The sequence below is a fragment of the Elgaria multicarinata genome, chromosome 1 (assembly GCF_023053635.1).
Source record: "Elgaria multicarinata webbii isolate HBS135686 ecotype San Diego chromosome 1, rElgMul1.1.pri, whole genome shotgun sequence".
Lineage (NCBI taxonomy): Eukaryota > Metazoa > Chordata > Lepidosauria > Squamata > Anguidae > Elgaria > Elgaria multicarinata.
In genome coordinates, this window is record NC_086171.1 from 155,354,063 (window position 1) to 155,373,778 (window position 19,716).

Here is a 19,716-nt window from a genome sequence, read left to right on the forward strand (position 1 = left end):
ATACAAATACCAAGACATCTACTGAGTTTTACCTTGAGGTTGTTGATGTTGTTTTTGTTCCAACCAATGTAGGTTGTTCAAACAACAACTGGTCTGGGAAAGAGATTTAAGTGCCCATACAGAGTTTTATTTTGTAAAGAAAATAAAACAATAACTCCAGAGCATAAATCAGCCCAAGAAATGTATTGATTCTTGCCGTTGGGTGCTTTTTTATTCCAGCAAATATAACATGTTGGGATAAAAAAGTCCCATGAGATTGTTCAAACAAAAACTGATCCGGAGAGCAGATTTGAGTGCCTTTCTTCTGATACCCCATGTATGGATTTGTTTGGGGAAATTTAGCACCCAGAGATATATTAGAAACTGGCTTGTGATAGTGAAACAGCTCCTCCCCACAAAAAACAGTGTGATATTTATTTATTTATTTATTTATTTATTGGTGGGGTGGGGGTTGGATTAGCAACAATGTCTGCAGCAACAACCCCTGGTATATGACAACTATTGATATTCATTGCCACCACTCCATTTGCTGCATGTAAGTGTCTCCTGCTGCCATGAATGAAGTGACTTCTGAAAAAAATCCCCTCACTCAGGCCTGTATCCTGAACACTCTGCAGGATTAAAGCTGAATCATGAGTAATGAAATCCTCATCACTTTATGCCAGTGGAAAGTCTGCATCAATAAGGTTTCGTTGCAGGCTAACTGAAAGACAAGATTACATCTGCATTGCTGCTTTAGACCTAGACATTTTACACTGCTCTATGGGGAGTTGCTCCCTACTATTCAAATTTGTCTAGGGAAGAGGAGAGAGATGTAAAAAGGATGTTTGATAAGGGTAAAAGAGGTAAATGCTGCTGCAAGACACCCATACAAACCTCCACACTTGATATTCAATCACAATCTGGAACCTTACTATCTATTTTAGCTGGAAACCTATGGCCCCTGTACAAGCCAGACTCTGGTGATGGTCAGTTGAGTGTTTGTTCCATGCTGCTGAATTTGAAGGGGAAGGAGTTTCCCTCTCTGCGGCACCCCTTGTTAGGGCAAGCACATGCACACCTACTGACAAATACATGGCACCCTGGGATTATAGAGGAGACAATAATCCCAAGGAGAATGGACTCACAATCTTTCCCTTGGAAGGCAGACACATGGCAGTGCTCCTGGCCATTGGGCTTGCGGCAGAGAATGTGCCAGGGCTCTCGATGCGCCGTCTGTCATCACCAGAGGGCAGCGCTCAGCTCTCCGTGCAGCCTTGGTAGTGGGCAGCGGGAGATGCAGCCTGGAGTACATTGTTGTGACAGGCTAGCCGATGGAGGATTTATGAGCAATCCTGAAAGTCTGTTTGGCGTGGGAGAGACCTTGAGCTCTCCAGGTTGGGACCATTTGCCAACCAAGGGGAAACTCGGAACAAGAGGAGTCCAGATGATGCTATAATTAATTGAGGTAAGGCAAATACTTGTATTGGGTCAGCTTCTGAGGGTGAGAGTGCACAAACATTAAAACCTTATGATGCCTCTTCTATAGAAACAATGGGAAGGCAAAAGGTAGCTTTTACCTTTCATAGGATCATTTAGCAAACTTAAATCCAGATCCTTACAGCAAGCTTTAGGGGCAGCTGAAAAACACAGGACTTTCCTGCCCCAGTAATAACATAACAATTAGAATTGACATTTTCCTGAGCACTAACTGTGTTTTACATAAATTGTCACAAAAATCCTTACAACAACTTTGTTTGTTTGTATGTATATATCTATTATTGTCTTGTATTTGATTTGTACCCCACCTTTCTATCAAGAAAATGGCACTCAAGTTGGCTTACGATCATTGATAAATAAAAACTAGATTAAAACAAAAATAAAAAATGCATTAAAACACAATTCCAAACACAATAATAACAGAATAAAACCAGCATCCAATGGACCCACTTATACATGCCAGCAGCCTCTTTGAATAAAAACCTCTTTTGCCTGCTGGTGAAGGAGGGAACCTCGCTCCCTCAGCAAGGAGTTCCACAGCTGCTGAGAAGGCTTTGTCTTGTGTTGCTACCAACTTGGATCTAAAGGTATCTGGTCAAGACAGCAGGGCTCCTGCAGCTTTAACTGTTGCGATAAAGAGGGAATTTCACCAGGTGCTGCATGCATACAAATGACAGCTGCTGAAATTCCCTTTTCTGTACAGCTGTTAACGATACGGGAGCTTTGTCCTCCTTTCCATATGGTCACCCTAGCTTAAAGGAGACCAAATGAAATCAATGAGACACAAGATAGTGATGACTAAGTCCTATTGGTTTCAGTGGGTCTACTCTAAGTATGACTAAATCTGAATCCAACCCAATGTGTAAAATTATCAGATTTGCAATACTATATACTGGACGGGAAAAGGTGTGATCAGCCCTCAGCCCCAGAATCTGTTTTCATTATTAGTGGGGTTGAATCTTAGTATGTGTTGAAATAAAGCATCTCTGAGCAATGTGCAGAGTGCTTTCTGGGGGCCATTTCACAGGCCTTAGACTTCTCTGGGGGCTGTACTCCTGCCACTACAGCATTTGCAGTGGCCAAAAATATATTTTAAAAATATGGTGGTTTGCTGCCCAAATGTGGTGACACACCACTACAGAGACTGAAGAGGGTCACATCTAGCTCAAAAACGAGATGAATTTGGAACTTTTGAGTCCCCATTGTGGTTTGCCACTGAATTTCAGGGGCAAACTGCCAATTCTTTTGCCATTGGTCTGCTGGATTTCAGCAGTGTGAGGGCAGCAGCAGAGATGGCAAGGGCTGCACTCAAGGCCATGGGGGCTGCATGACCATCACCACCCCTGACCTAGATCAGGCTACATCAAAGGCTACCTTCTCCTATACAAAATTGTCAGATTTGATATTGGTATCAGAGGCCGTGTTCTTTATCCTATTCTCATGTGAGATCAATCAGCTTCTGTAGGCTATTTTTATTGTTTTCTTGATTTATATACAGCTGAGCATATTTTAAAATAGCTCTAAATGGTTTACAAGAAAATTACATATATTGAAATACATTATGATATATGTTAAAATACAATTGAAATACATAATGATTGCTAAAACATTTATATCAAACATTAATAAAAACCCTAACAAAAATATTGGGCAGCACATTTACTTAGAGTAGACCTGGGTAAAGAAATGGGTCTTTAATTGGTGCCTAAAGCATGCTACAGTTTGCACCTCCAGAATACCGGGGACAGGACAGTCCACAAGGTTGATCCGACCATGGAGAAGACTCGCTTCCTGATTGCTGCGAGATGGAAAACTGCAGGTTGTGATGCAAACAACAAGGCCTCCTATGGGAAGGTGATCCTGGGTAACCTGAAGTTCTTCAGGGCCAGCAGCAAGACCTTGTACTTAGCTTGGTAGCTAATAGGTAGCCAGTACAGTTGCTTTAACACTAGTGGAATATGTGCACAGCCAGGCACTCCACTTAGAATCCTGCTGCTGTATTCTACATCTGCTGCAGCTTCCAGACCAAGCATGAGGGTAGCCCCACATAAAGTGCATTACAGTAATCTAAACATGAGGTTATCACTGTAGAATTGGGGCAGGGGGCGAGGGAGTGTCATCAGGTCCTCTGTCTCAGGAAGCAGAATATCTTGGGTCAGTTCTGCTACCTGTATGCTCATCACCTTGTGTCTTGCTTGTCTTCAGTTATTTTTATTTTAAAAAGCAAGTTTCTAGTCCCTTTGCATAAGAAGATATAAGGAAAAACAGGTGGGCAACGTTCTTTCCAAGTGGACACTATCCAGCACACCCGGAGGTCATTTCTGTGGAAGAGCCTGTGAGGTACTGGATGTCTCATGGATGTTCAAAACCTGAATGGTCAGCTTTTGGTCTGAGAAAAAGTTAGTTTCTTCCCCTTTTACTTGCAGAAATGTGTGAGGAAACATTTGCGCAATATTCTAGCCAATTGCTCAATATTAGGTATTAAAATAGTACTGATGTCTCCAAGCCCAGAGAATGCCAAGAGAATCCTTTCATGTTTCAATGTTAACATATTCAACTTAACCTTAATTTGGGCAGTGTGTTGCAAAAAAATATTGAACAATCTCTCCAAGAGCAAAGATGAAAAGGTCGACATTGTTTGTACAGCAAGACCTCTCAAATAATAGGTAAAGCCCAACCATGTCAATATGCGTCATCCAGTACTTTGCAATTGATCAATGATCACTATTTGTTGTATACTCACAGAAAACATTGGGTTGGATCCAGCCTCATTCTGAGAGTGGTCCTATTGAAATCAGTGGGATTTAATTTGTCATGACTAAATTAAGTGTCATTGATTTAAATTAAGTCTCTGACAGTCTGGATTCCATCCATTGCATTTTTTGCCTGTTAGCATTCTGAATGGTGGTGATGTTCCCCCTGCTGTCTTAAAAGAGCCTTTTTTCTGCCAGTGCTGGAACTCCTCCTCCTATTAGTGTCAGCTTAAAACAATGTTTTAACGGGGATGGGGAGAATGAGTGATAATTTGATGCCCTCTAATAGTACCCTAAACTGTCTCTGTCCCACATCCTCCACTACCATTCAAGTGATTGCCCAAGTACCTGCCTGATATGCCTATTGACCTCTGTTTGTGTATTGTATGCCCATGTGGTGAATACCATAACATCTGAATGAGGAATGCATCTGTACAAAACATGTCTTCTTTTAAGCACTACAGTATTCATTGCAAGGCATGTCGTGTTCAGCTAGGAAACATCACTGCCATATCAGATGAGAAGCAGACCTCAATCTGCTCACCATACTTATTTAACTTATGGCAATGAACACTCCATTGGCCGCCTTGCAAAGTCCCATGGTGTGCTTGCCCTGCATGTCTGGTCCTTCTAGGACTGAGGAGAAGCGACAATAATTATTTGGACTGTTTTGCTGTTTGTGTTTTGCCTTTTAATAACAGTAAAAGGGGTATGAGTCAGAAGGTACTTGCTAAGTTAACCCCTGTGGCCCCTTAAACGCTAACAAATGCGTTATGGTATAACGGTCTACTTCATCAGATGCATGCAAATGTATTGAAGTTGAATGTTTGTTAAGAAAAAGCCACTTTCTGGCTTGGAGACCTTGCAGGCATTTCCAAAAAGGGAGTTCTGAATCGGGTGCTCTATTGTCTGTTTATTTAGTGGTGAACATGTGTCAGGAATAGCCTGTTTAGACATGCTCATGCCTTATGGGAGGGAAAGAGGAGAATGGACTCTCAAGAACCACTGCATCCTTTTCCACCACCACCTCCTCTCTTTTGTCACATTCCTTCTGTTTCTAAAGGAAACAGTTCCAGACTTCTGCTTCACAAATGCTCTCCCTGGTCTATTCCTGACGTAAAACTTGCAAGAAACAATGTCATTCAGCTTGAATACAGATGTACAGATGAGGGCAATTCCAGACAATCATTCTATTGTGCAATAAAAATGTAGGTTGCAGTAGCTGAAAAGGATCCAAAGTCTTTCCCCTAGCTTGCTTGCTCATTAAGGGGAAATCTCTTTTTCAATGAATGAACTCTAATATTTGTCAACGGGGGGGGGGGGGGGGGAAGGGATCTCCCTCTCAAGTTTGTAAGAAGTCCTTTGTAAGAAAACCATATATTCCAAGCAAAGAAATGTAATCTCCCATGACTATACCATTTTGAAAACTGGTTACGTGTATGTGTGTGCGTCCATGCACTTGTGTGCATGTGTGTGTGGTAAACATGCTCATGCTTACCACTTTCCCCACAGCAATATTACACTGGCTTGGTTCAGACAACACTCTGGGCTTTGTGGTTAACTTAACCATATTCACCTGTGGTTAATGCAAGCCACATGTGGAATGCTTGCAGACAACACTTTTAACCCTTTTGTGGTTAAGTTTTCCTTAATGAGCCTAACCACTGTGGTTAACGGATCAGATGGTTAGGAAAAACATGTGTCAAACGACACCGTAAACCATGGTTAAGCATTCCGTTAACCATTTTGTGGTTAAGCAGCATGGTTTAGCGTGTTGTCTGAACGGGGTCACTATACTGTGAAGCTTTCTTCTTTTCCCACTTTTTAAACTTAGATTTTGGCTGTGCCCTCCATCTCTCTAAAGCTGGAGCCTTGTTTAATTAAAAGAAAGTAAATTAAGGGGGAACCTCCCTACAGAATGGCAAATCCCTCACTGCCTCCCAATTCCTTGCTGGGAGGAGGACAGGATATTTCAAGCTAGCAGTTTAGAGCTGGTAGTGAAATTCTCACCCTCTCTTTTTGTGTGTTGTCATTATCTGGAAAGGCCCTGGGACTTTAATCTTGGCTTTTTAAAGAATTCAGGACTATGATAACCTGAATCATTGTAATATGAATTCATATTTCTTTGTTGAGTGGATGTAATTGCCAATTCTGCTAAAGTGTTCCAAGCACCTGGTTAAACAGTTTCCTGAGATTAAGATCTTATTTTTCCTACTCACACAGTCATTATATATCCCATTAGTTGTTCTTGTGCCACTAGGGCTCCATTATTTGTATTGCTGCAAGGTTTGTAGGCTTTAGAATTGCATCTTTGGGGGAGAGGTGGAGATCTTCCAACAAGCTAGGTGAACATCTAGTGGACAGCAGTAGATTGTATTGAAGGAGAAACAGATCATAGCATTCCTAACGTATGTGAATCGAGAACACATATCTGATATTGCAGGAAAGGATATTATGAAACAGGCCACAGAAAAGGCACTGACTGATGTGGAGGCTGATCAGAAATAAGGACTGGTTGCTGACCTATCCTTGCTCCATCGGTTGCTCATTTGTAGCTTGCCTAGATTTCAGTAGAGACTAGTCATGTCAACAGCCATCCTCAACTCCCATTATGTCTGTGTGTCTGTGTTTGCAATATCATGTATATATTACGGTTGGGCTAGTGATTCAATATACTAGAGTCCTGGACATCAATGATGACCAGTCATATCTTCCGATAGCTGCTATTGTTTCCGACCTTTGTTTTAGTATGGGAATAAGTGTTGCCAGCACCCCACTTACCATGGAAGACTCCCCACCATCATCAGGTTTGTAGGCCATAGATTTATACTTTGTTTTATACTTTGAATGGTTTTAATTTTTGTGAACCGCCCAGAGAGCTCCGGCTATTGGGCGGTATAGAAATGTATTAAATAAATAAATAAATAAATAAAATAGAAGCTTTACCTGCACATTCCCTACCCTGACTCACACCCCACAGGCATACACAAGGCTGTAGCTCTTTCAATTCCTGCAAAAAGTGAAAGAACAACGTGAAAGTGGTGGCTGGGGGAGAGCAAAGATCTGCTAGACTGGAAAAGGTGATGCACTACCCCGAACAGCTGCCTATGCAGGGGAGAGCCAGTGTGGTGTAGTGGCTAAAGTGTTGGACTGGGACTCAGGAGATCTGGGTTCTAGGCCTCACTCAGCCATGGAAACCCACTGGGTGACTTTGGGCCAGTCACAGTCTCTCAGCCCAACCCAACCCACAGGGTTGTTGTTGTGAGGATAAAATGGAGAGGAGGATTATGTATGCCGCCTTGGGTTCCTTGGAGGAAAAAAGGCAGGATATAAATGCAATAATAAATAAATAAATAAAATTCTGGGCATTTCCATGACATACTGAAATTTAGCATGGTACCTCTTCCTCTCCAGCTTTATTTATTTATTTATTTATATAGTTATTTATTACGTCTCAATTCCACCTAATAGTCAAAGCTCTCTGGGCAGTTTACAACAATTAAAACCATAAAATACAACATGATAAAATACAATTTAAACGTTTAAAACATATATGTATATCTTTTTAGATTAAAGGTGTAGAAACCTGCTTGTGCATTTGCCCTACTCCTTTTCTCTAAAAGTGTCAGGCAAGTAAACAAGCAGCTGCTACAAGTTTCTGCATGCAGCGTATACTACAGATAAACGATGTGCAAGTTGAGCTATTTGCTCAAAACGAACGAGTGCAGCCACAGGTTTTACTTTCATGATTCCTGTACAGAAGGACACAGTTAGAGGCATTTGAGCATGCTAGGCAGTCCCAGTATTGGTGTGTACGCACATGCACATGCACACACAGAGCTTTGAAACCTCAACTCATAAGCTCTCTTTCTCACATGCTCACATTTACTGGCTGTCAGAACTTGCCTGCTAGGGAGCATATTGAATCTCTCAAAACAGATTAGGCATCTCTTAACACTGCCATTTTTCTGTTAATTGGATTTCCTCACTTCTCCAATGGATGCTTAAACTGGGGTTCTCCTAATTTTATCCGGGCTTGTGAGTCCAGATCTAAGAGTGGTAGCTATTCTGCATAAGGTAGAAGAAAAACATGCAGCTTTAGACCCTGTTCAGATGGTACGCGAAGCATTGTGAGCTAAGCATTTTGAGCTAAACATCGCTTAGCGTATTGTGTGAAACATTCCTAACCATGGTAATAATAATAATAATAATAATAATAATAATAATAATAATAATAAATTATTTCTTACCCGCCTCTCTGTTTGGATTGAGGTGGAGAACAACAATAAGTATAAAATACATAAAAATGAATTAAAAACATAGTATACATTATTTAAACATCCTAAAAACATCCTAAAATTCCACTGGACAGGCCTGCTGCAATAGATCAGTCTTTATAGCTTTCTTAAATGCTAAAAGACTGTTAAGTTGACGAGTCTCCTCCGGCAGGCCATTCCACAATCTGGGAGCAGCAGAAGAAAAGTTCCTCTGGGTAATACTTGTCAGCCTAATTTTGGCTGATAGAAGTAGATTCTCCCCAGAGGACCTGAGTGTGCAGGGCGGATTGTACGGGAGAAGGCGATCCCGCAGGTAGCCTGGACTCAAACCATGTAGGGCTTTAAAGGTAATAACCAACACTTTATACTTCACCCAGAAACTATTTGGCAGCCAGTGAAGAGATTTTAAAACTGGTGTAATGTGGTGCCCCCTAGGTGTACCAGTGACCAACCTGGCTGCCATATTTTGAACTAGTTGAAGTTTCTGGACTAGGCACAAAGGTAGCCCTATGTAGAGCGCATTGCAGAAGTCGAGCCTCGAAGTTACCAATGCGTGCAGTACCGTCTTTAGGTCTTTCAATTCTAGAAAGGGGCGCAGCTGGCGTATCAGCCAAAGTTGATAGTAGACACTCCTGGCTGTCACATCTATCTGGGCTGTCATTCGGAGCGACAGATCCAGAAGCACCCCCAAGCTGCGAATACAGTCTTTCAGGGGAAGTGTAACCCCATCCAGAACCGGTTGACACACCTCCGAACCCAGGTTGCAGCCTTTGACAGCAAGCACCTCCGTCTTGTCTGGATTCAGCTTCAGTTTGTTTTTCCTCATCCAGCCTATTACCGCCTCCAAGCATTCATTCAGAGGAGACACACTATCCTTAGCTGACACTGTTGTTGAAGGCATAGAGAACTATATTTGGGTGTCATCAGCATATTGATAGCACCCCGCCCCATGCCTCCAGATGATCTCTCCCAGCAGTTTCATGTAAACATTAAATAGCACTGGGGAAAGGATGGCACCTTGTGGTACGCCACACAGCAGCTCCTTCTTTGAGGAGCAACTATCCCCAAGCATCATAACCATGATTTAAACAGGCTACATAACCATGATTTAAACACGCTCACTAACCATTTGCTGCAAAAGGCTCAGCAGCCTAACATTGGCTTAGTCTGTTGTCTGAACAGGACCTGTGACTCCAATAGCCCAAGCCTACTAGTGTTTATTCAGGGGTCATCAAACTATGTTCAGCCAGATGGATTTAGAGTTCTTCCTGCTGAAGCTTTCATCGCGCAATCGCACTGCCTCCTTCACAGAATTTCATGGGGGTCAAGACATCACCTCCTTACATTTGTAGCCCTTAAGTGTTTTCCCACCATTTCTTCTATCTTTTTTCTTACCAGGAAAAAAAATCTGTTAAGGAAAAAAAGAGAGAATAGCTGCCCAATGCCTTTTGAGCATTAGCACTTGGCGCCCTCCATCTGAAGCACCCTTCCTCCTAAGTGCATAGGACTGCAGCCCAAATCACCATCGTTGCCAGCGTGCTTATTTCCACCAGCACCCTCAAAAATAGTAATAGCCCTCAGCACCCAAAATAGCATGAGTGGGACTTGTTGGGCACAAGTTGCTTCTTATCATGGATACTGCCATATCAGATGAATCACAAGCATGTTTGCATGTGTGCCCTAATAGGGCTTTCCCAATAATAATAATAATAATAATAATAATAATAATAATAATAATAATAATTTATTTCTTACCCGCCTCTCCATTCTGATTGAGGCAGGGAACAACAGTAAATATAAAATACATAAAACTGAATTAAAACACAATATGCTTTGTTAAAACATCCTAAAATCATTTGAAAAACATCCTAAAATTACACTGGATAGGCCTGCCAGAAGAGATCAGTCTTAATAGCTTTCTTAAATGCGGATAGACTGTTAAGTTGACGAGTCTCCTTCGGCAGGCCATTCCACAGTCTGGGAGCAGCAGAAGAGAAGGTCCTCTGGGTAATACCCGTCAGCCTAATTTTGGCTGACTGAAGTAGATTCTTCCCAGAGGACTTGAGTGTGCAGGGCAGATTGTATGGGAGAAGGCGATCCCGCAGGTAGCCTGGACCCAAACCATGTAGGGCTTTATTCTGTTATCCCTGCTAAGGCTTTGATTACACAGAATATACAAAGAGCTCTATGGGATTGGACCACAGAGTCCAGCATCCTGTTTTCAACAGTGGCCAGCCCAATGCCACAAGCAAGGAATGAAGGCAACAGCCCTGCCCAACAGTTTGCCCAGCTACTGCTCTTCAGAGATATTCAGAGCAAACTGCCTCTGAATCAGCCGGTGTCATTGAGCTGTCATGGCTAATAATTGATGGTCATATTAGCTAAATGGAATGTACAGACCCTAAATGTAGAAGGAAGGTCTTTAAATAGAATAAGCTCTAGAGTGGGATGGAGCCCAGTGATGGACCACAGGCTTTGTGCTCCAAAAGTCCCGGGTTCAATCCCTGGCATCTCCAGGTAGGGCTGGGAAAATCCATCCCCTGCCTTGGAGTGCTGCTGCCAGTCAGTGTCGACAACACTGGGCTGGATGGACCAAGGCTCAGACTCAATATAAGGTAGTTTCCTATGTTCCATTGGGTGAGAGGACAAAATGAATGGCATCCCCTATTTCCCCAATGTTATTTCTGTCCCCAGTCTTCTAAAACCATTAGTGGGAAGTTAAGGAGAGAGGAGGAAGACCGAGGAAGGGGAGAAGGAGAGGAGCTAATTTGTCAAGAAATGAAGGCATCTATCCAGGGCAGCATTCCCCAACCCGGTGCACTGGAGATGTATTGGACTACAACTCCCATCATTCCCAGCCAGCCTAGCCATACTGTCTGGGAATGATGGGAGTTGCAGCCCAACACATATCCAGGGCACTAGCTTAAGGAAGGCTATCCTGGATAGATGCCTTCATTTCTTGACAATTCAGCTCTCCTCCTTCTTGAATAGCTTAGTTCTCCTTCTTCAGCCTTCCTCCTCTCTCCTTAACTTCCCACTAATGATTTCAGAAGACTGGGGACAGAAGTGGCAGCAGGTACCCAGGAGTCACCTACTAGGAGTCCCCTCTGAAGCTCCTCTCTGGGACAATTGTCATTTCTGTTCATCAGTGGAGCCAATCCTTCCTGCAAATGGATTCTAGATTCTGCATGGGACAGAGGAGCTTTCCTCCTCTCCCAATGTATGTCCCAATGATGCAACATGGGAGAGCCAGGGGTCAGCAGCAGGTGCTCTCTTCTTAGACAAGGAGCCCTGTACTGGGATGCTACAGAAATGGGGAGCATAGCCCAAGTGGTGAAAAGAAAAGAAAAGCCATATATGGTGAACAATGCCATGAGTCAGTTTGGTTGCCACAGAGCGCTTCCCAGAAGGATCGCACCAGCTACCTCACTGCAGTAGCATTTGGCAGATGAGCACAGGCTTCCCCGAAGTGCAGTAGCATTAACTACAGACTAGAGAGACTGGAAATGGAAAGAACAATGCTCCTTCCAAGCACATAAGAAATGACCATACAGAAGGGGAGACAGCAAGCAAAGGACTCTACTCAAGGGCTCCAAAATGAAGGGAAACCCAAGAGAAAATGATTTCCTCTACTTTCCAGTTTGCCCATCTACATGCACTCTAAACACTGGTGTGGGGTTGGTGGGGGTGGAGAGTTATTGTTGCTGCAGCCTTTGAACTCAGTGGAACTTACTTCCTAGTAAACATGAGTAGGATCGAGCCACAGGCATAACACATTACACAACACAGGCTTGGAAAGGGAATGAGATGAAATAGCACAAGCAAACCATCTCAGCAAACAGTAATCGCTGAAATCTGTATTATTATTATTATTATTATTATTATTATTATTATTATTATTATTATTATTATTTATATCCCGCCTTTTTCCCAGTACTGGGACTCAAGGTGGTTTACAAGATTAAAACATGTACAATTAAAACATAAATATAAATTATAAAAGTTAAAATAGAATTAAACCTACAGTAAAATTAAAAACATGTTTAAACAATTAAGAAACTGTGTAACAGATTAAAAGGGGGGGGGGAATCCAATACATTAACACAGGTCCAGTATAGTTCCAAAAGCCTGCTGAAACAAAAATGGTTTTGCCTGCCTCTGAAACTGTAGCACAGAGGGAGCCAGCCTGGCCTCCCTGGAGCAGCCATAGGCACTTTATCAGCCTGTCCCAACCCAAGAAAAAGTGTCAATTCAATACAATGCTGGTGTCTGCCTTTGCCCTGGAAGAAGAGTCACACCGCACAAATTTATTTATTTATTTATTTATTTATTTATTTTATTGAACTTATATACCGCTCCCATAGTTGGGGCTCTCTGGGCGGTTTACAGAAATTTTAAAATTAAGATAAAAACAAGTATACAAAATTAAAAATTCTAAAACACAGAACATACACACATAAAACATTAAAAACCATTAAAAAAACTAAACATGTGGGTGATTAGGATGTGCCGGCAAAGAGGAAAGTCTTAACCTGGCGCTGGAAAGATAGCAGCGTTCATTCCATAGTCTGGGGGCCACCACCAAAAAGGCCCTGTCCCTCGTTGCCACACTCTGAGCCTCTCTCGGAGTAGGCACCCGGAGGAGGACCTTAGATGTTGAACGTAGTGACCGGGTATATTCACGTCGGGAGAGGCGTTCCATCAGGTATTGTGGTCCCAAGCCTTGTAAGGCTTTACAGGTCAAAACCAGCACCTTGAATTGGGCTCGGAAACATACAGGCAGCCAGTGCAAGCGGATCAGAGCAGGTGTTATATGGTCGAACTTTCTGGTTCCCGAAATCAATCTGGCCACTGCATTTTGCAGGAGCTGCAGCTTCTGAACCGTCTTCAAAGGCAGCCCTACGTAGAGTGCATTGCAGTAATCTAACTTGGAGGTTACCAGAGCATGGACAACTGAAGCCAGGTTATCCCTGTCTAGATAGGGGTGTAGCTGGGCCACCAACCGGAGTTTGTAGAAGGCACTCCATGCCACTGAGATCACCTGAGCCTCAAGTGACAATGATGGATCTAAAAGAACAAATAAATCCCTGCATGGAGCAAAATGCTGCTTGAGTTTTTGGGCAAAGAATGGGTACTTGCATCTCGCTCAGGATAAAGAGAGGATACTCTGAATTAAGAGATGGGTTGCAGATGAAGCAGCCAAAAGCCCAAAACGATCGTGGAATCGAATGGATCCGCGGTGTGTTTTTTTTTTTTTTTTTTTTTTTTGCAGAATCCTTGGGCAGTTGCGATCTGTTCCCTGCCCCAAGCCTCCCGTCCGACTGAAGGTTGCCGGCAGGGGGCGGCAGCGTGCAAAATCCAGGGGTTCCTTGGACATAGATTGAAAAATGAATGCCACGTAGCAAAGCCCAAACCTAAACCAAATTCTGTAGATCAAGTGAAGTATGTGTGTGATGGTGGTGATTGATTCACATACATCTCGGGGGGAAAGGAGAAATGCCAGGCTCCGATCGGGGAGGGCTCTCCTGCTCCATCCCTGCCCACCCCAGGGTCTATCACGTGGGTGATTAACACGTTTTGACGACGGGGTGGAGCGCTGCGCTTGGGGAGGGATGCCCCGCGTGTCTCTGAGGCACAGACCCAGCCTTGGAAATGCCATCCCACCCCCTTCCTTACGCGACACGCCGAGCCAGCCAGATGCAGTCGCTCTTGGGCGAGCAGCAGGAGATCAGACGGCTCCAGGAGGAGAGCGGAGCCAAGAGAGAGCAGGACGGGGGCATTGGACGAAGGCCCTGAGAGCAGAGGAGTAGCCATCGCGGTGGTGACCATCAGGGAGGAGGAGGAGGCGGCCAAAGGCGACAAAGGTAGCACCTTAATGGCTAACAAGTGATTTGTGGGCGAGAGTCTGTATATGCGGGGTTGGTGAGGATCGGGGCATACAGAGCTGCGGTGAGGTGTCCAGCCAAGCCGTGTGTGCTTTTTAGGGTGTGACTGTCCAGGGCGCTTCTTGGAGGTGAGCTACGCAAGCCTTCCAGATTTGTTTATTTATTTCACCGACGTGCTCTGAGGCTCGTGTGAGCGCTGAGACGTGCACGTGCGCGTCTTTGCGATCGCGGATCTCTCCGCCAAGAGCACAACACAGGTTGCCACGGCGAAATGTGCGGGCGCCCTTGGCTCGGGCTGCGCGCGCGCGTGTTTTCCCCCGGCTGTGCCCGTTGTCTGTGCGCGTACGTGCGCGCGCAATACGTCTGCGCCCCCAGAGCACGCGCGTGGCGACAGCGATAGGTTTGCCCAGATCGATGCCTTCGCGAGCTCACGCCCCCCTCCCCGTGCCTGGCGCGCGTGCCCGCGTGGAGCCCGCTCGCATGGCCCAGCGAGCTGCAGCACGCCCCGGAGGGCTTCGCGCTTTCCTGGCCGGGTGGGTTTTATTGACACGCCGAGCGGGTGGAGGAACGCGGCCCACGTCGCCGGCCCTCGGTCCCCCTCGCCGGCGCGAGCCAGCCCCTTCGCAGCCCCCTCCCCGGAGCCCCGCAGCGCAGCGCGGCCGGGCGGAGGCGGCAGGAAGGCGGGAGTCTCGGAGAAGGAGCGAAGGCGCCCCAATCAACGAGCGGGGCGGGCGCGGAGGAGGCGGGGCGGCTGTGCTGCCGCCTTCTCCAATCCTCCTCCAAAACTTTCGTTAAAGTCGGAGCCCCTCGAACCCGTGGCAAAGCGCGAGCGGGCTTGGCTGCCGCGGCGGACACGCTCGCCCTTGACGCGCCCACGGGCTTAGCGGGAGCGCCGCACCTGCAGCGAGGCGCGGCCAACGGGCAGCAGCGGGAGGACGGGGAAGGCTGATGCAATTCTCCCGCTGAGAGGATCCACCTTGACAGTCCGCGCGCGAGGGGGAAAAACCCGCGAGGAGCGAGCAGGCGGAGTCCCGAGGATCGGCATGGAGCGGGTAAGCGAGCCGAGGGCTTCTCGGCGCCCAGCGCGACGGACGCGTGTACGTGCCCGCCTGTGTGGAGGGGAGCCCGGCGCTTGACGGGAAGTGCCGGAGGAAAACGTGCTGCTGGCGAGCCGAAGATCCCCGCTCCGGAGGCGATCCCGGCACCTCTTTTCCAAGACGCCGCATTTGCCGCTGTCACTGGCGCGCTCGGAGCTGCCGCGAACCTGAATCCTGAAGGGCGGCCTCGGCAGCTCAGGGGCTTGCGACCCCGGGGTGGAGCCGCAGCTCGGCCCAACACCGCCACCACGTCGTAGCGGGGGACCGCCTGGGCTGCGGGAGGTGGAGCCACGGGTCACTTCTCGCTTCTCGGGGCCAGGGCTGAGGGGCTGCCGCGCGCTGTAATTTTCCAGCCCGGCATGTGCCGGGGCGGAGAGTGGAGCAGCTCCCACGTGGCAGCTGATGTAACCCCCACCTTTCCTTAGCCCCCTCCGCTGCTTTTAAAGAGATCGTGCACCGTCTGTGTTGCCAGGTGTAGCGGGCTTCTCGGCGCTGGTGTTTATACCCACTTGGGGGCATTTTTCCAGCCGCTGCGACGGAGGTCTTAGTCCTGGGACATCAGTCAGGCCAGGAGCACAGGGAGCGCAGAAGGGTGTGTGGGATTTGGCTGAAGGCCTGGCTTAGCAGCGCTGCAGCCCCAGCTTGGCACTTTATCTGTGAGATAGTGGTAAGACATGATATCCTGCCACTATTTCCTTCTCTGCCTCTCTTTATTTTGCTCTCTCTAACAATACACACCCACCCCACAGAGAGTCTGCTGGCTGTTTCTGTAGCTGAAGAATCTATAGAAGAAGAAGTTCCGGTGTCCCTTCCAACTTGAGCAGCCAAAACTTGCCTCACAATACTATATCCTCCCTCTGCTCTGGCCAGGCTAGTATACATAAACACATCCTGAACTGTAGAACTAGCAATCTAAAAAGCGAATGGTCTCCAAACAAATAGTAAACAGATTGGATGGCTGTAGACCTCTTCACTGAACCAGTGCAGTTGTTAATACCTGTGCAGTTGTTAATATCTTTGAACGCAGTAGTTACTAACTAGTCATAGTAAAGTGTGTAAAAGAGTCTAAAATTATAAATTCTGTAATGAGCATTGACTGAGAAGGCCCAAAGGTCACACCAGTCCAGACTCAGAAATAGAGATTGTTCAAGTTAGAAGGAAAGCCTGAAACGGAACAGTTCTGTTCCTGAAATTACTTCTTCCAGATGATAAAAACAGCAAAGCATCTTAAAAGCTAACACATTTATTGCAGCATAAAGCTGTTTTGTGGGACAGAGCTCAGTTTGTCATATGTAGGAAGTGGTCACCTCAGCCAAGCGTGCTGTGCCAAAACTCTTTCAGCCTGAGGGTCTAATTCCATTTCAGAGAAGCTCTTAGGGGTGGAAGGTTGATCCAGTAGTAGCTGGGACTGAAGGCCAAAGGGACGAGGCCACTTTTTAAAATAATAATAATATTATATTTATTTATTACCCGCCTCTCCCTCTGGATCAAGGCAGGGAACAACGCCAAACACAATATAATACATTAAATTAGTTGAAAGAGCATATAAAACCAATACAATATTAAAATAACAATCACGGCATCTTACAATTCTTAGGTTTAAGAATTCTCAGGTTTAAGAACCATAGCACATTGTAGCTTAAAGCTCTTACTGCCTTAAGAGATGCACCTTGAATGTGGAGGAAGCTGCACAAAAGCCAGGAAACCACAAAATGATCAGTGTTTGGGGGAAGGAGAGGGGCCAGTGAAAGGGAATCTGGGAAACCCTGGTGGGCAGGATTGGGACCACAAGAGGGCCAGATACGGTCCCCAGGCCTGAAGTTCTGCATTCCTGACCTCAGTAGTAGGGATATAAACCCTGAGAATAGAGAGAGAAAGGGGAGAATTGCCCCCAAGTTTTCGTTGTTGTTGTTTATACTGCAGCAAATCTAACATGGCTACCCATTGGGAATTCTAAATAATCAGAATTTGTACAAAATTTTATTTCCAAATATAAGGTATAACATTACACCAGCCTGCAAGCCTACCAGTACCAACAGAGATGAGATGGGATGAACAGACATCATTAGATTAAATCCCAAGTGCAGCCTTTATTTATTAATTTATTTATTATTACATTTATATCCCGCCTTTTTTCCTCCAAGGAACCCAAGGCGGCATACATAATCCTCTTCCTCTCCACTTTAGCCTCACTACAACAACCCTGTGAGGTGGGTTGGGCTGAGAGTCTGTGACTGGCCCAAAGTCACCCAAGTGGGTTTCCATGGCTGAGTGGGGACTAGAACACGGATCTCTCAACTCCCAGTCCAACACCTTAGCCAACACCTGAGATGATCATATCCATCCTTGAGAAGCTACCCATGCAGCTTCTCCTATTATGCATAATCATACTTTTGCAATATGTTTCAGCAACAAGCTGTTTGCACCAGTCAGATATGGATGGTGCCAGTGTGCATGGGATGCTCCCCAAATTCCCAGGGCTCAGTAGCTCAAATAGCCTGCCAGATATTTCATCTTAGGGCAGCATCCACTGCAAGTGGCAAGATCCTCATGGCAAGTGCAGAGATCTGATTACTTTCAATGGCCTGGTTCAGATAACACGCTAAACCATGCTGCTTAACCACAAAATAGTTAAGGGAATCCCTTAACCATTTTGTGGTTAAGCAGCATGGTTTAGTGTGTTGTCTGAACCAGGCCTATGTAGCTGTTTGGCTGAGCTGGGGCCAGAATTCCACTCACTCCCCCCCCCCCCAATAGTATTAAGTGCGATATATTCTCACATGTTTTCAAAAATCCCCTCCCAAAAGTCACGGTTGACTCTTTCAAGGTAACTTTGTTAGCATTCCCGCAGGACTTCTAACTCCCTTACAATTGCTATGTGCAGCTGCCAAAGTCTATTCATTTGGTGTAGACATCGTTGGCAGGAGAGCTCCATACGCCAGGCCAAAATGCAGGGGCAGGTTGGGCATCCCACTTGAGAGAGTGTGTGTGGGGTCTGTGACAAAGTGGCTCTGAGACACTGTGCCATCCCTGGGCACCACTTCCTCATGCCCCTTTGTGAGATGTCCCTGCTATTTTGCGGGACTCTTATTGCACTTCCTTGTTTTTGGCATGGGAGAGCAGAAATCTTTTCTGCATCCCAATGCACTTGGAGTTTGTTGGCAGGACAAGGACTGCTCAAGTATGAAAAGGGAAACATCATTCCGGTCTCTGTCCAGAGTGGGGACAACTCAAGTCAAGCTTAAAGGTGGGGTTAGATATCTTCTGTGTCACCTCTTTCCTGCTTCCCTGTGCAGGATACAATTTTTATTGCCTGATCCTTGACAGGCAGAGGGAGTATCTTTCATGTACGTCCTTACATTCAGGACACCGAATCAGAAAGGGCCTCTGTTCCACTCACTCCTCAGTGTCCTTTTGGTTGCACAACTTCTTCTCTGGCCTCAATGTCCTTTGCTGTGCTTGCTGCATTTCCACATTGGTTCCTTGGCCAGCCACTTTGCCACAGAAGAGTGTGCTTACTGTATCCTCCTCTCTTGAAGCAACATGGGCATTTCTTCTCAAGCTTTCTCTGGGCAGGATCTTGAGCTGTTCGGATTATTTTTTAAAATTGGGGGCAATTTGTTTTCTGGACTGGTGTTTTGAACTCCTTTCCAGTTGTGGGAGCTGGGCTGTGATGATAGCAGAGAGAATCGCAACTCACAGCTCATATTTTTTGATAAAGCTTATTTCCTGATTGCCATGCTGTGGAGACTTCACCTTTTACCTTAAACAGGGCTGGTGATGAAAACTCCTATATGCCTTGCAGTGGCTGCCTTCCCAGGGCTGTATGCATCCTGTGGTTTTTTAAAGCTAGATCTGAACCAAGGTTGCCGCCACGTTGTGTTAGGAAGTGCTGCATAAAGCATGCGAATTGGATTTGCAACTATTTACCTCTTTTGCATCATCTCTCTCCCCCGCCCCCACCCCCACCCCTGGGTTTCTGTTAGTCATGGGGAGGAGCAAAAATCTTTGTAGGGCACTAGAGTCCTTCTCAGATTCTGCCAAACACTTTCAAGTTTATCTTTACATCTAAATATGCTAGAGACTTGTGTGGGGTGGGTGGGTGTGTTGGCAGCAGCAGGAGTTTAAGATTCTCAGGCTGCTGGATTTTCCACCCAGTCCTAGTGTCTGCTGCTGTATCTCTCTTCCCTTCCTCAATGTACAGTGGTTCCTTCCCTATCATCTT

At 45.7% G+C, this 19,716-nt stretch overlaps 1 protein-coding gene across 1 annotated transcript in view; it reads left to right on the plus strand.

Moving 5' to 3' along the window:
* The first annotated feature begins 15,411 nt into the window (after positions 1-15,411).
* SLC6A9 (solute carrier family 6 member 9) overlaps positions 15,412-19,716 on the plus strand; it is a 64,677-nt gene continuing 60,372 nt past the window's right edge. Inside the window, exon 1 of the mRNA XM_063139924.1 lies at positions 15,412-15,446. The gene's annotated coding sequence lies outside the window, so the exon portion shown is untranslated. The remainder of the gene's footprint in view (positions 15,447-19,716) is intronic.